This window comes from Suricata suricatta, chromosome 17 (assembly GCF_006229205.1).
Source record: "Suricata suricatta isolate VVHF042 chromosome 17, meerkat_22Aug2017_6uvM2_HiC, whole genome shotgun sequence".
NCBI classification, from domain to species: domain Eukaryota; kingdom Metazoa; phylum Chordata; class Mammalia; order Carnivora; family Herpestidae; genus Suricata; species Suricata suricatta.
The window spans coordinates 18,332,892-18,346,994 of record NC_043716.1 but is presented as its reverse complement, the minus strand read 5'-3'; the positions used below and the strand labels follow the sequence as shown (position 1 = coordinate 18,346,994).

The 14,103-nt window shown below is 51.1% G+C and overlaps 1 long non-coding RNA gene and 1 other non-coding gene across 2 annotated transcripts; one reads left to right on the top strand and one right to left on the bottom strand.

The window, feature by feature from the left end:
• Positions 1–69: 69 nt before the first annotated feature.
• Positions 70–2,500, top strand: LOC115282513. Its single transcript, XR_003904677.1, has 2 exons — positions 70–430; positions 1,346–2,500. It is a non-coding gene; the product is annotated as an uncharacterized LOC115282513 (long non-coding RNA).
• Positions 2,501–9,238: 6,738 nt separating this feature from the next.
• On the bottom strand, positions 9,239–9,310 carry TRNAT-CGU. The gene has a single exon. It is a non-coding gene; the product is annotated as a tRNA-Thr (tRNA).
• Positions 9,311–14,103: the final 4,793 nt, after the last annotated feature.

Here is a 14,103-nt window from a genome sequence, read left to right as displayed (position 1 = left end):
GCTCCGGGGCTGCGGCACCCGCGGGATGGCACCCGGGCGCGGGCGGCGAGGGGAGGGGACGGCGGGGGATGGCCTGGGCGCCCCTCTGCCCGGCTGCGGGAGCCGCCCCGGGAATCGAGTCCGGACGCGAGCGGCCCGACAGTTTCGAGTGCCTTCCTTCCAGTCACGCAGCCCTTCCCGCCCCCGAGCCCCAGTAATTTTCCCTTTTCCTCCTCCGGCCGGTCAGAGCGGCTGCCGGCGCGTCCTCCCGCGAAGGCCGGCGCGGAGAGCCCCCTGCCGGCCATGCTGCTCCCGGGCCGCGTCCCAGCCCCGGTGGCGCTCTCCTGCGGCCGGACTCAGCCTCCCCATGTGGAACCTGGAGCCAGCCTGGCGTTTCCTTCGGGCTTTGGTGGCCAACCGATGAGATGATAAACGTACAGCGCCGAGCGGGGTAACCAGCAGCGTGCTTCGTTGAGATGTTAATGTGTTTTCCGCCCTCTTCCTACCCCCTTCCAGTTGCCTGCAAACAGCCTGTGTCACTGGCTGTGCTTTCTGAAAACCCGGGCTCCCTTAGGGGGACTGTGGGGAGGAAGGGTGGTAGAGAAAAGCTGAGAGGCCAAGAGAGAACTTTCCCAGGATTGGAGAAGGGTCGGAAGTCAGAGGAATTCCCTTTGTGCGGACCTGCTGAACCACTCTCCCTGGGGGTCAGCCCATCGGGGAGTGTAACCGCATCTATCAGACAGCATTCTGGAGCATCCACTGGCCTCTGCCAAGATGCCCATCCTCAAGATGGCCAGGATTCCGGGGAACGTGGAAGAGAGAGTAAGAGGGAATGATGGAGAAGCCTAAATAACCACGGAGGCTGAGCCCCCGCCCCCTTCAGATGGGGCCCTGCAGTCTGATTTAAAGAAAATAATGAAAAATACCTGTTTGTGGCCTGATGCAGATATTGGCCGTGTTACTGTCTTCTCTTTCCTGTCCCCACCAACCCAAAACATACCGTAAAAGTGCAAGTGGAAGTTGAGTGGTTTATCTGCCCACTTTGCCAGCTCCCACCCCCTCCCCCAACCCGACGGCCTTGGGAGATTCCTGGGCAGGACAGACAGATGTGCAAGAGCAGGTGCTCCCAGGAAAGAGTCCCTTTGGGAGGGAGGGCCAGATGGTGGCCAGGCACAGGCAGGGGCGCCTAGTGCTGGGTCAAGAGGAGTGGCTGGCCCCAAGGGTCTGTAATTCCAATTTTGTGGGAGCCTAGGATTAGAAGGGAAGAAAGAGGAAGATGCCCTGACATCGCTGGTGATGCTCTCTGTGCTAGAGGGGCCCTGGGGTTCATGCTCTGCTTTTTCTTCCCTTTTATTGCTTTCTCTAGATCTGACAAACCCTTTGGCTCTCGGAGCCTGGAGGAGCCGGTGCCCTGGGGGGATGAAAGGCCAGGGATGTAATGGGTTTACCCCAGCGCTGATCCCAGAGAAGCCTGCAGAAGATTAAGATTTGCTCCCGGAGGCTGAAATCTCTCTGCTACCCCCTGACCACATCAAAGCACGTGGCCGTGGGGGGCACCTAATCCCATCAATGGAATCAAAGCTGGACTAGAAAGGAAATTCTGCCAAGTTGGTGCAGGGGACAAAGCTCACAAGACAAAGTTAGATACTGGGCCCTGGCCTCCTCCCCTGGGGGTTACATCCCCCCAAAATCCTGAGCCAGTCCACAAGCAGACAGGGGCTGTCCTTTGCTTCTTGAGGAGGGCCACTGTGGGAAGGTCAACACCTAAAACTAGGAAGCCGTGAGTGTCCTCGTGCAGAAAGGGACCCTGAGAGGGGCTAGGACTGTTCTAAGTCTCAGTTCCTCCAGCCTTACTTTGAGAAAGCGCTTTCACTGTGAGGCTCCTTAACCAGTGTCTCCCAGCGCGGCGCTCATGTGTGAGATTGTTTTAGGTTGGGGGGAAAAAAAAACCCAAATGAGATATGTAGTTTTCAATATCAGTGTCATCAATACTGTTGTCAATGGTGAGGCAAAAAATGGTTAAAATGAGCCACTCACAGCCCAGGTAGTCAGGCTCCACTAGGATGAGTGGTGTTCTGATATGGTCAAAATGGGGACAGTGGCATGCAAATCAGTAAGTTAGAAAAACACCCCTTCCAACCCCGCATCTTTACTGAGACACTGCCTTAGGGCAGTGGCTTTCGAACTTGCAGTCATGCCCCAAGGTAGGAAATATCCACATCTACATATGTATATAAAATGTCTCATGAAACAATTCACATGTGTGCAAAACAATTTTATGTTGTCCTATTCTGTCCCCTAAAAAAAGATGCTGCTCTCCAGCGGTTACAATTGATTTCATCATCCACTCATGGTTCTCTCCTACAACTTGGAAAATACCACCAGGGCGCCTGGCTGGCTCAGTCAGTGGAGCATGCCACTCTTGGTCTCAGGATTGTAGGTTCGGGGCACATGTTGGGTGTAGACATTACTTAAAAATAAAAATCTTATTTAGGGGCCCATGGGTGCCTCAGCTGGTTAAGCGTCTGACTCTTGGTTTCTGCTTACATCATGATCTTGCGGTTTGTGAGTTCGGGCCCCGCGTAGGACTCCACACTGGCAGTGCAGAACGTGCTTGGGATTCTCCATCTCCCTCTCTCTGCACCTCCCCCACTTGTTCTCTTCCTCTCTCTCTCTCTTAAGAAAACTTTTTAAATATATATAATCTTATTAAAAAAAGAAAAAGAAAAACAGGAAAATACTAACTTAGAAAATGTGCCGAGATAGCTCTCAGAAAATTCTAGGAGCCCCGTGCCCTTCTATACATTCTCACACTGGCCTTGGGACACAGGTATTATTATTATTACCCATATTTTGTAGGTGAAATTACTTGCCAGGGTCACTCCAGTAAATTTGGGCCTTAGACCAGCCCCTCGCCATCGAGTTCCTCCCTGGTCTAGTGCACCTTCCACCAGCCTGCTCTCGGGAAATAACTCTGGAAAGCCCAGCATCCAGGTCCATTCATGCCATCTTTGCCCTTCTTGCAATGTAGCCCGCCTCTCCAAGTGTGCTCTAGTGCTTCTGCCCTTTTTGCCTCCCCCCAGATGACCCCTAGAAGTCAGGCTCTTTTAGGGAACCAGCCTTAGAGCCCTTGAGGGAGTGGGGTGGGGAGGGAAGGGCATGGTGTGACAGGGAAAATCTTAATGTCCCAGATACTCTGACATCAGTATCTGTGACTGGGAGGGATCAACCTGCCTTAGGGACAGAATCCCATAGAGCTGGAGACACTGACCTCGTTCTCTCTCTCACCCCATTCTAGATTCTTCCCTATGTCATCCTCAGCTGCCCTATTTTAAACTGCAGCCCCTTCCCCATCACATCTTATCCCCCAACCCAGCTTTTTTCCTTTCCTGGAGCTCTTTTCCCCTCTAATGTGCCTCAAAGTTTACTCATTTGAACATACTCTGTCCCCTACTGATGTTTGCCCCCAGCTCCCAGAATGTAAGCTCTGCAGGGGTAGGAATTTCTGTCTCTTTCATACATTTCAGTGCCCAGGGCCCGGCACATAATGCACTCTCAGTAAATGTTTGCCGAATGCCTTTCAGTCCCGCCTACACTGCCCGGAAAACCCGCTTGGCTAGCTTTGCTATTATTGGATGGGCCTGGCTGCCCCAAACTCTCCCAGGGGCCCCATAGGGTTGAGCCACACAGAGGCACTCCTCCAACACTTACTGATTTCACCAGTTTCTCTCAGAGGGAGAACACCACCCTCAAGGGCAGGAGGGCCAACAGTCACCTTGGCCTCCAATAACCAAACTATTCAAGGTTAATATCAACGTCGTGTTCCGGTACCGATTCTCTGCTATGCATGAACACCTCTATCTAGCAACACACAAAGTGCCATGAAGTGGCGAGGCAGGGAAATAAAAGCCCATTGGACAGATACAGAAACTGGGCTTGCAGAGATGAAATGATTTACCCAAGGTCACTCTGTGCTGTTGTGTTCTTTCCACTCCACTCCCCCTCCGGACCATACAGCCTATCAGATCTCCAAAGTCCCGACTGTACTGGCTTCTTTTCAGTCTCCCGCCATCCGTCAGAAAGAGTTCTGACACAAGACACCGCACATTTTGTTCAGATAGCAATCTACACGCGTTTTGTTTCCCGGCCCAGATGGCTTGGAAAGAGGGGAGAACCCCAGGGCTCAGGAAAAAGGCTGGGCAGAAAAATCTTTACTGCAGAAAAGCCACACCGGGGATCCCTGGTCTTGTCAACGTTTGGGGGCCTGTTTCGGTTCCTCACACCTGTGCCACCTTCAATCCGTTATTCTCCGCCCCTGGGTCTCTATCTCATCACTGACCAAACTGGAATGGGATTTTCTCTGTGGTTTCTCCCAGCTTCACTATTCCTTAACTGTAGGAACAGAAGTTGCTGACTTTTTTTTTTTTCAACTGCTGTTGACCTTCATTCATTCAACCAATATAAAAAGAACCCCTTTATCTATCTAGGTCACTTGAGAAGACACACTTGCCCATAAGCAGGTGGGTAAATTCCCTAGGAGGGAGACCATTCTTTGCAGGCATAATAATATATCAGCAATACTAAGACAGTGTTGCAAGCTGGGTTCAGTTTTCCTGCATGATGGGGGCTAGGGAAGAGGAAGGAGGTGTGATGCTCTGAACTTGACCTAAGGAGTGAGGCTGACAGCGTGGGAAGTTAGGTCACACAAGGAGCCCTACTGGCCCGGAGTCCCAGCCATGTCACCCAGGGCTCTCTGAAAGGCTTTCAATGGGCAGGGTAAGTGCCTGGATGACGTTAGAGCCCTTTGGTCCAGAGGAGCTAGTAGTCTGTCTCCTGGGGATTCCACACACCATTGGCATTGTGTGTCTATGTTCCTCCCCTCCCTCTACAGCCTGAGTAGTCTGGTCAAGCCTGTGATTTTTGTCCCTATGTTTTTCCAATTGACCAGGGTGAATATTAGACAAGTAAAATGTCTATTTGGTTCACAGGCTGGCAAAGAGATGGGCTATCTCCTGGATACATGTCAAGTGAGAAGGAAGATGACATTTCCAAACAGATTCTTGCGGATTACGTGGAAGAGCTTAATCCATAGGTTTAAGCTATGGATGACCTTGAACAAATCCCCTCCCTTTCTTTACCTGTTTCAGTTACTATAAGAAAAGGATTGGATGGTCATTTTCATTCCCATCAATTCATGATTCCGAATTGGTAACTTTTGTCACCAAGAATGGGGTTGGACCTTTAGTGCTTGCTAATAAGTACTCACTCTGGAGTCGCCTGTTCCCCAGCCGCTAAAGTGTCTGACTTTATCTCAGGTCATGATCTCATGGTTCACGTGTTTGAGCCCCACGCTGGGCTCTGTGCTGACAGTTCAGAGCTTGGAGCCTGCTTTGGATTCTGTGTCTCCCTCTCTCTCTCTGCCCCTCCCCTGCTCGCCCTCTGTCTCTCTCTCAAAAATAAACATTAAAAAAAATACTCACTCTGGTTTTGTTTCTTAATTCGAAATTCTATTTCATGTGCAAGGTTAAAGGAGCCATGGGGGAAAGAAAAGTGCCCACTCGCTGCCTTGTTAGCTTCAACCTGGACACGGTATTTGAGTGTCAAAGATGATTGAGGGGCACCTGGCTCAGTTGGTTAAGTGTCTGATTCTTGATTTCTGCTCAGACCATGACCTCATGGTTTGTGAGTTCGAGCCCCGCATCGAGCTCTGCAGACAGTGTGGAGCCTGCTTGAGATTCTCCCTTTCTCTCTGCCCCTCCTCCCACTCATACTCTCTGCTTTTCTAAAAATAAATATATAAAAACTTTTCTTAAATGACCGAATGACTACAGAAGTACGCAGGATCTTGAGGTGCTCTGGCGAAATCCTACTCATCCACCGGAGCCCGGCCAGGACCTCACCTCTTCAGGGAAGACTTCTCCAACCCTTCAAATAGGGACCTCTCTTATACCCGGGCTCTATCTCTGTACCAGGTGCTGAAAACCCAGACAGGAGAGAGACACTTCTCAGCCCCGAGGGGCCTCCCAGCTTGGGTTCGAGACACACAGAGAGGCCTTAGAGAAGCTGAGTCACCTCTTACCTCAGGGAATCAGAGGTTTTCCAGGGGAGAGGAGAGGATACCTGAATCGTGCCAAAGAGATCGAACCCGACTCTGATCCAGTGTCCGGATGTAGCTGCTCATTTGCAGGACATACCAAGGGCTTGTTTAACTACACTAAGACTTTGCAGTTAGCAGAGTCCAGACTATAGGAAATGCTACAGGTCAAGCTGGCCAGCTTCCTCCACTGATACATTGCAAGGAAATAAAGGAAGGTAATCCTAGTGATTGAAATGAAAAGAGCTTAGAAGATATATCAGTTTTAGAAATGAACAAAGGGGAGCCTGGGTGGCTCAGTTGGTTAAACATCTGACTCTCGGTTTCAGCTCAGGTTATGATTTCACAGGTTCGTGAGATCAAGCCCCACATTGGGCTCCGAGCAGTGCAGAACCTGCTTGGAATTCTCTGTCTCTCTCTGTCTCTGCCCCTCCCCCACATGTGCAACTCTCTCTCAAAATAAACATGAAAAGATTTTTTAAAATGCAAGGGACACCTGGGTGGCTCAGTCGGTTGAGCATCCAACTTCGGCTCAGGTCATGATCTCAATGGCTCATGGGTTTGAGCCCTGTGTTGGGCTCTGTGCCAGAGCCTGGAGCTCGCTTTCAGATCCTGTGTGTGTGTGTGTGTGTGTGTGTGTGTGTGTGTGTGTGCGCGCGTGCGCATGCGTGTGTGTGTGTACCTCCCCAGCTCGTGCTCGCTCTCTCTCACTCTCAAAAACAATAAAAAAAATTTTTTTTAATGCAAGTAAGTGGTAAACTATAAAAGTGGTGGGTCTAGTAACTTCTGGCTGTGGGGGTGCTGTATTAAAGGGACACATAAAAGAGGTTTCTAGGGTGTCTGATGAGGCTTTCTGACCTGAGTTGTATTCTTCATATAATTCATTAAGACATTGACCTGATTTGTGGAACTTTTGAATCCGTGTTTGATTGCACAAGATTTAAAAATACATCTCTTGAGGCTGGAATATTGGATTCAAACTGACAGCACGAGGCAAAACAGATCTACCTGCCAAATTCTTCTTTTAAGTTAAATAATATTTCACGTACAGGAAGGAAAAGGCCTGCCCTAAAGTGGTTTATATTTTTTAAAATATCCTGGAGGTTTTAGCTGCCCATAAATTATTGTCAGCCTACATGGATCTCAAACTGGAGTGCCAGAGGCCCAGCCTTCTGATCTAGTCCTCGGCAGGGGGTACATGGCAGGAGGTCTGAGCCAGGAGGGGAAACCGGCAGTCAATGAAACTATCTCTGGGGTAGTATCTTCAGTGCTACACGTCACAATTAAAGAAGGAGACGGACAGACTCAAGTGTATCAGGAGAGGGACGCTTTGCAGCTCTCCTGCCTATTGGGGAGGACTGACTGTAACCCTCTGGATGGGGGGCAGGGTCATACAGATCTCATCGTGAGGTCATGATGACCAGGCCCCACTGTGAAAGGGACTATGATTTTTCACCACCTTGGCAGCCATGAGAAAGATGGGCGGGACAGCTCAGGGCCTCCTTGCCTCCCCAAGGTCCGGGCTCTGAGGCAGAAGCAGAATTTCAGGCCACAAAGTATTTAGGAAACCTCTCTTTCAATGTTTGAATTTTGCAACAAGTTGAAGTTCAGGGTATGTGAGTGATTTAATAGAGGGCAGGCCATAAACTCAACACAGGTGTCCCTGTCTGCCTGTGCCCTCACCCTTTAAGCCAATGACCTACTCCCAGCCCCACCGGGGTGAGTGTAGATACCTGTGGGCCTTCAAGGTAACGGCAAGACCTGTGCTCCCGTGCTCCTCCCTGTACGTGGCTCTGACCCTCCTTCACCTCCGTCTCCCCTGACCCACCTTAACCCGGGATCCATACTTGACTCTTGTCTCCGGCCCTTTACCTCTGGGGGCCTGTGTTTCCTCCAACATCTGTATGTTGACCTCTTCTGTACCTTGACCTTCTTTTACGGATTTTGGCTTGGTTCATTGCTTTCACCTATCTGGGTGAAATTCACTGCGCCAGCCTGTACAGGAGACCCAACGTCTAACTGTGGGGTTCCTTCTCATCAGAAGTCTAGTTTAAGGGATAAGATTTAAGACAATATCCAGTAGTTCAGGACCTTCCCTCTTCCTACTTCTGAATATCTAGAATCTGTCCCAATTTTCATTTACTAACAATTTCATGATAACACTGAATCCCTAGCTCAGCATTCCCTTCAAAAGCCAAGCGTATTTCTTCCGTTTATTGGAACCTTAGGGAAAAGATCAATATATTTCCTGCTCCCAGGGCCCTACATCCTGGCTTCTGATAACCCTAGACATCCCCTCAGAGACTTGCTGACATTCAACCCACCTGAAGCTCCCCATAGCCCCATGGTCAACTGTGCAATAGGGGTCTCTGGAAAGGTAATGTGATTTGGGGTCACGTTAAGAGAAGTATGGGATATGGAATGAGGGAGGCGAAGCTCCATTCATGAAACTATCTCTGGAGTAGTATTTTCAATGCGGAGGATCACAATTAAAAGAGACAGGCTGAGTGATTCAGAAATTAGAAGCACTCAACAACATGTCATGTTAAATTGGGCTATTCATGCAAGAGATGACTTGAGGAGTGTCATGACTGGCTAGGGGGCCAGAATGAATGGATCACACAGACAGGCACCAGACTCAAACTGTCAGTGCCCAAGGGCTGGGAAAGGACTAAGCGCCCACCAGCTGAGCGATGTGGTTGGCTTCCTAAACAAGAATGCAGGCGATAAGCACGGGTGGATACCTCACCTTTCAGGCAACAAAAAGAAACCAGAAAACCCCGCTCCAGAAATTCCAAAGTCTTTTCTGAGAAGTTCTTCCACCCTTAAGACAAGCAAAACCAGCGATGCCAGAGCCCCCTTCCCCGCTGGCGACGACAGTGCCTCGCATGGACCCTCCACCTGGGACCTCGCCCCACCAGCATAGGGAGGCAGGACGAGTGGGGCTGCATGGAGACGTGCCGCCAGCGAAGCCGGCCGTCACCAGCGGTCAGGCGAGCCCCAGTGTCCTGGGCAGGCCTGCGCTGTACAACCTGGGGGAGGGGCAGGACTGGAGAACGCCAGAAAGGACTCTGAGAAGTAAAAAAAAAAAAAGTGCCACGCAGCTAAGGGACGGCGAACAAGGGGACTACAAAGGCCCATCGCCAAACCCCAACCTCACGCCCCAGGCACGGACGGGGTTCGAACCCGCGATCTTCGGTTTACGAGACCGACGCCTTACCACTTGGCCACCGCGCCTGACAGCCGAGCGAGCGGTGGAAGCTCTCAGTGGAGGGTAGGCGGCGCAGGCGCGAGAAGGGCGGGGCGCCGCCTCCTGCCCCGCCCCCGGCCCCGCCCCTGGCCCCGGCCCTCCCCTCCAGACCCGCCAGCCGACACCCATCTCCGCCAGGCTCCCGGAGCCGCAAGGGCCCGCTCTGGGCTCAGGCCTGGCGCCCGCGTCCCGCCTGCGGCGGGACCTGAACTAGTGGCGCGCTGGCCCGGCCCCTCCCTCCTCCAGCGCCTCCGGGAGAGCCGGGGAGGAGGCCCACCGGGAGTTAGCCACCGGTGGCGGCGGCGGGACCGGGAGCCCCGATGGAGAAAAAGCACGACCGATGCTTACTACGACGCGAGTGGAAGCGGATATCGCGGCCGCGAGCGAGCCAGGGTCCGGCATCCGCGCGCCGCCGTGTGACCTTGGCCGGGTCTTTTCCGTTCGGTCGGCGGGTTTCGGGGGCAGCGACGGGGGTTCGGGCCCAACACACCGGTAGCCAAAGGGGGACGAGGGGCAGTGCAGGCATGGACGGTCCTGGCTTTGGAGAAACGTGCAGGGAGCCAGATGGGGGAATGAGAGCCAGGCTTCTGGGGCGAGGGGAGGGGACCTTCCCTCGCTGACCCGCAGGAGCGGCTGTTTGTGTAAGGAAAACCTTCCCCGGCTGGTTCACGCTCCGCTTTTGCCCTTCAAACCCTGGCACGGGAGACTCCTGATAAATATCTGTTTAGACAAGATGGCCTTGCCCGGGAGGAACGGACGTGGGCGCACGAGAAGATGCCCCCAGGGATGTTCTTGGCGACAGTGCTGGTGGGTGTGAACCTGGGAGGCGACCTGGATGAAGGAAGCTGATGGTCGGTCCGTGCCAGGGAACAACAGTGGGTCACTATTAAAAGGAATGATCTAAAGTCACAGGAATGATTGTCAGCATAGGTAGTGCGCAAAACCACATGTGAATTTAAAAAGCAGGATATAGGACAATAGAAATCATTAAAGGGAAAGACATACAAAGTAGGTAAAAGTGTAAAGAAGTAAAATATAAAGGAGAGGCGGAGACTGGCTGGAGGTAGGGGACAAAAGGAACTTTTGTTTTTCTCTGAAAGAGGCAGAAAGCTGAAATGGTGGGAATATGGGTGCTTATTATGACCCTGTATACTTTTTTGTAGATCTTGTGTCTTGTTTAAAAAAATTTTTTTAAAGGCAGTTACGGCCCTCGGGCCGACTGTGGCCTGTGGCGACAGCGTCCGTTCCAGAAGAGGTGGGGGGCGGGGCATAGAAGAGCCGCCCTCCTGAAGCAGAACGTGGTCCACTGGCTGCCTCCAGCCAGCGCCAGGGGCGCCGAGGACACAAATCAGACCAGTGGCACCATTGCTCACCCTTCCACCACCACTGCCAACGTCATTCTAGCTTATTTACAGAACTTTTAAAAAAGTATACATTGTGGACATCTGGGGAGACCCAGGAAAACTAGTTTTGTGTGTGCTAAACACACACACACAGTTTTATCATCTTGACCATTTAAAAGTGCAGTGTCTACCTTATGGACGTTATTGTGCAACAAATGGCACTTCTGTTGAATCAGGTACCCACCACACAATAAGTGACGCCCCTTCCCAACAGCTTCCCAGCCCCTGACATCCTCTATGCTACTTTGGCCTTTCAGAGTTTGACTGCCCAGGGTCCCTTATCGGTGGAGACCTATAATAGTTGTCTTTTTGTCTCTGGCTTATTACACTTAGCATAATGTGCCTGAGGTTCACCCGTGTGGTCACATGAACTTTTTTTTTTTTAAAAGCTCAACGATATTTCATTGTTTTATAAATCCATTCATTCCTCACTGAACATTTAGGTTACTCAGACCCCTTTGCTGCAGTGACCATGGGTATGCAAATATGAGATCCTGTCTTCCGTTCTTTGGGCTGTATAACCCAGAAGAGGGATTGCTGGATCCTATGGTAATTCTATTTTTAATTTTTTCCAGGAAATGCCATCCTTTTTGCCGTAGTGGCTACACCATGTTACATTCCCACTAACAGTGCACAACGGTTCAAATTCCTTCACATCTCTGCCAATATGTATTTTTTTAATATATAGCAATCATTCCAATGGGGATGAGGTAGACTCTCATTGTGGTAGGGTTCACATTTTCCTGATTGTGACGTTGAGCATATTTTCATCCATTTATAGATCCTCTCTAAAATTGTCTATTCAAATCCTTTGCCAATTTTTTATTCTGGTTTTTTCGCAGTTTATGGGTTTGAGCCTCGTGTCAGGCTCTGTGCTGAGAGCCTGGAGCCTGCTTCGGATTCTGTGTCTCCCTCACTCTCTGCCCCTCTGCTGCTTGTGCTCTCAAAAATAAATATTAAAGAAAAAAATTCATCACTCTCTGACCCTCTGCTATGAGCCAGAGCCAACCCTAGGCTGCCCTGGGTTACTTCTTGGTGGGGTCACGGTGGGTCTGTCCAGGTCCGCTTCTTAGCTGGCAGGCCCGGGAGCCAGGTTGTCACCTTCCGGGAGGGAGTGGCCGTAAGTATGTGATCTAACTTCTGTTTTCTAAACATGCATACCACTTTTTTTGGTAAATTTTTTAAATGTTTATTTATTTTTGAGAGATGGAGAGAGACAGAGGCATGAGTGGGAGAGGGGCAGAGAGAGAGAGGGAGACACAGAATCTGAAGCAGGCTCCAGGCTCTGAGCTGTCAGCCCAGAGCCTGATGCGGGGCTTGAACTCCTGAACCACGAGACCATGACCTGCGCCAGAGTTGGACATTTTAACTGAGCCACCCAGGTGCCCCTATTTTTTTTTTTAAGTTTATTTTGAGAGAGACAGGGTGAGTGGGGGAGGGGCAGAGTGAGAAGGAGACAGAGTGCCAAGCAGTCTCCGCACTGCACAGAGCTAGATGTGGGGCTCAGACTTCTGAAACGAAGATCATGACCTGAGCTGAAACCAAGAGTTGGACGCTTAGCCAACTGAGCTACCCAGGCGCCCCTGGTTATAATTTTAAGTAGACACACCTGGCGTCACATTCTTTGTGGCTTTCCCCATCCAGAGGCAGAGTCCACGCCCTCCTCTTTGGATATGCGCTGGCCATCTGGCTTGCCTTGACCAGTAGACTGTGGCAAATGTGAGGTGTAAAATCCCAAGCTTGGGTCTCGAGAGACCTTGCGGCTTCTGCCTGCGAGAGATCTTAGCACCCAGTCCCGAGACCCCCGTGTAAGGAAGGCAGTCAGGCTACCGGAGGGTGAGAGGCCAGAAGAGTCTCCCAGCTGAAAGCCAGGACCACCTGCTGACACATCAGTGTGACCATCTTGGACCTTCGGCTGGAGGCAGCTCCGTGACTGACCTTGGGCCCACCCAGCAGAGGAGCTACCACCCTAGCCACAAAATGGTGAAACTAATGAATGGTTCTTGCTGCAAGCGGCTACGTTTTAGGGCTGTTTGTTACATAGCAATAGTAGTTCACTGATACGGCAGGTCACATGTAACTAACACACTCTTTGGCGCTTGGTTTGTGGGCTGGTGGTTATTTGCACGGAGGAGTTAAAACTTCCGTGAGGAAGGGGGCCCCTGGGTAGCTTAGTGGGTTGATCGTCTGACTTTGGCTCAGGTCGTGATGTCACAGTTTATGGGTTTGAGCCCCGCACCAGGCTCTGTGCTGACAGCTCAGAGCACAGAGCTCAGAGCATAGAGACTGCTTTCGATTCTGTGTCTCCCTCTTTCTCTCCCCCTTCCCCGCTCTGTCTCTCAAAATAGGAAAAGAAATAAAACTTCTGTGATGCTGGGTGAGTGTGGGAGGGGTCATGCCCAGTGTCCTCTCAAGTGGTCATTTAATCTCATTTTCCCCATCTACAAAATAGAGTTAGCTATTAGCCACAGCCCTGTGTTAATTAAAATTTGAACACCTTCTTCATTATTCACTGCTAAAGTTAGCAGGGGGCTGAAATGCTACTTGACCTTTTTTCCTTGGGCACAGTAGCAACCTGACACTTCTCCCTTTGGTCAGGTTTCATGGTCCCTTTGCCAGCCGGCAAGCTCTAAATTAAGGCTGCTGTTAATAGAAAAAGTCAGTACAACTTGAAACCTTTTTAGAGAGAAGGCCACACCTGTAGGCATTTAAATTAAGACTGCTTTGCATACCCAGGGTTAATGGGGTTTGGTCTTCTTTCTCTCTCTACCCCTTGGTGGTTCATTCAGGTAACTTTCCCTGACTCCTCCACTTGCTGGGGGAGCGTTCACTCTGAACAAGATGTTTCAAGGTGGCTTGGACTTTAAAGGAGTAAGGAGGGCTCGCCGGTGTGGATCGTGAGCTGAATACAATCAGGCCCCCCCAGAGGCCCCAAAACGAGGCAGGAGCCTTAGGGAGCACCACCGATACGCAGCTACAGCCCTTGGGAGCCCGTCTTTCCCCGAACGTGATCCTGCCGTCACAGACACTCAGGATTCTCCACGGCGTTGCCTGCACAGGAAGAGATCAACCTGGGTGAGGTCAGAGGACTGACACATCAAATTATTCCCCAAGATGCTTAGGGGGATTCCTTTTCGAAGGATGGATTTTGTGAGGGGAGGCCTGATAGAGAGCAGGCAATTCTGCTCTGTCTGTTGTTGGCCAGGGTGTTGGGCTGGCTGGAAGGCCCACCATGACCTCGCTCACATGGCTGGTAGGGAGCTGGGGCTGTTGGGCTAGGACCTCAGTTTACTGCGTGGCTGCTTGGGGTTCCTCACAGCACAGCAGCTGGCCTCCAAGAGGGTGCATGTCCAGAGGAAGGAGACAGAAATTTTCTT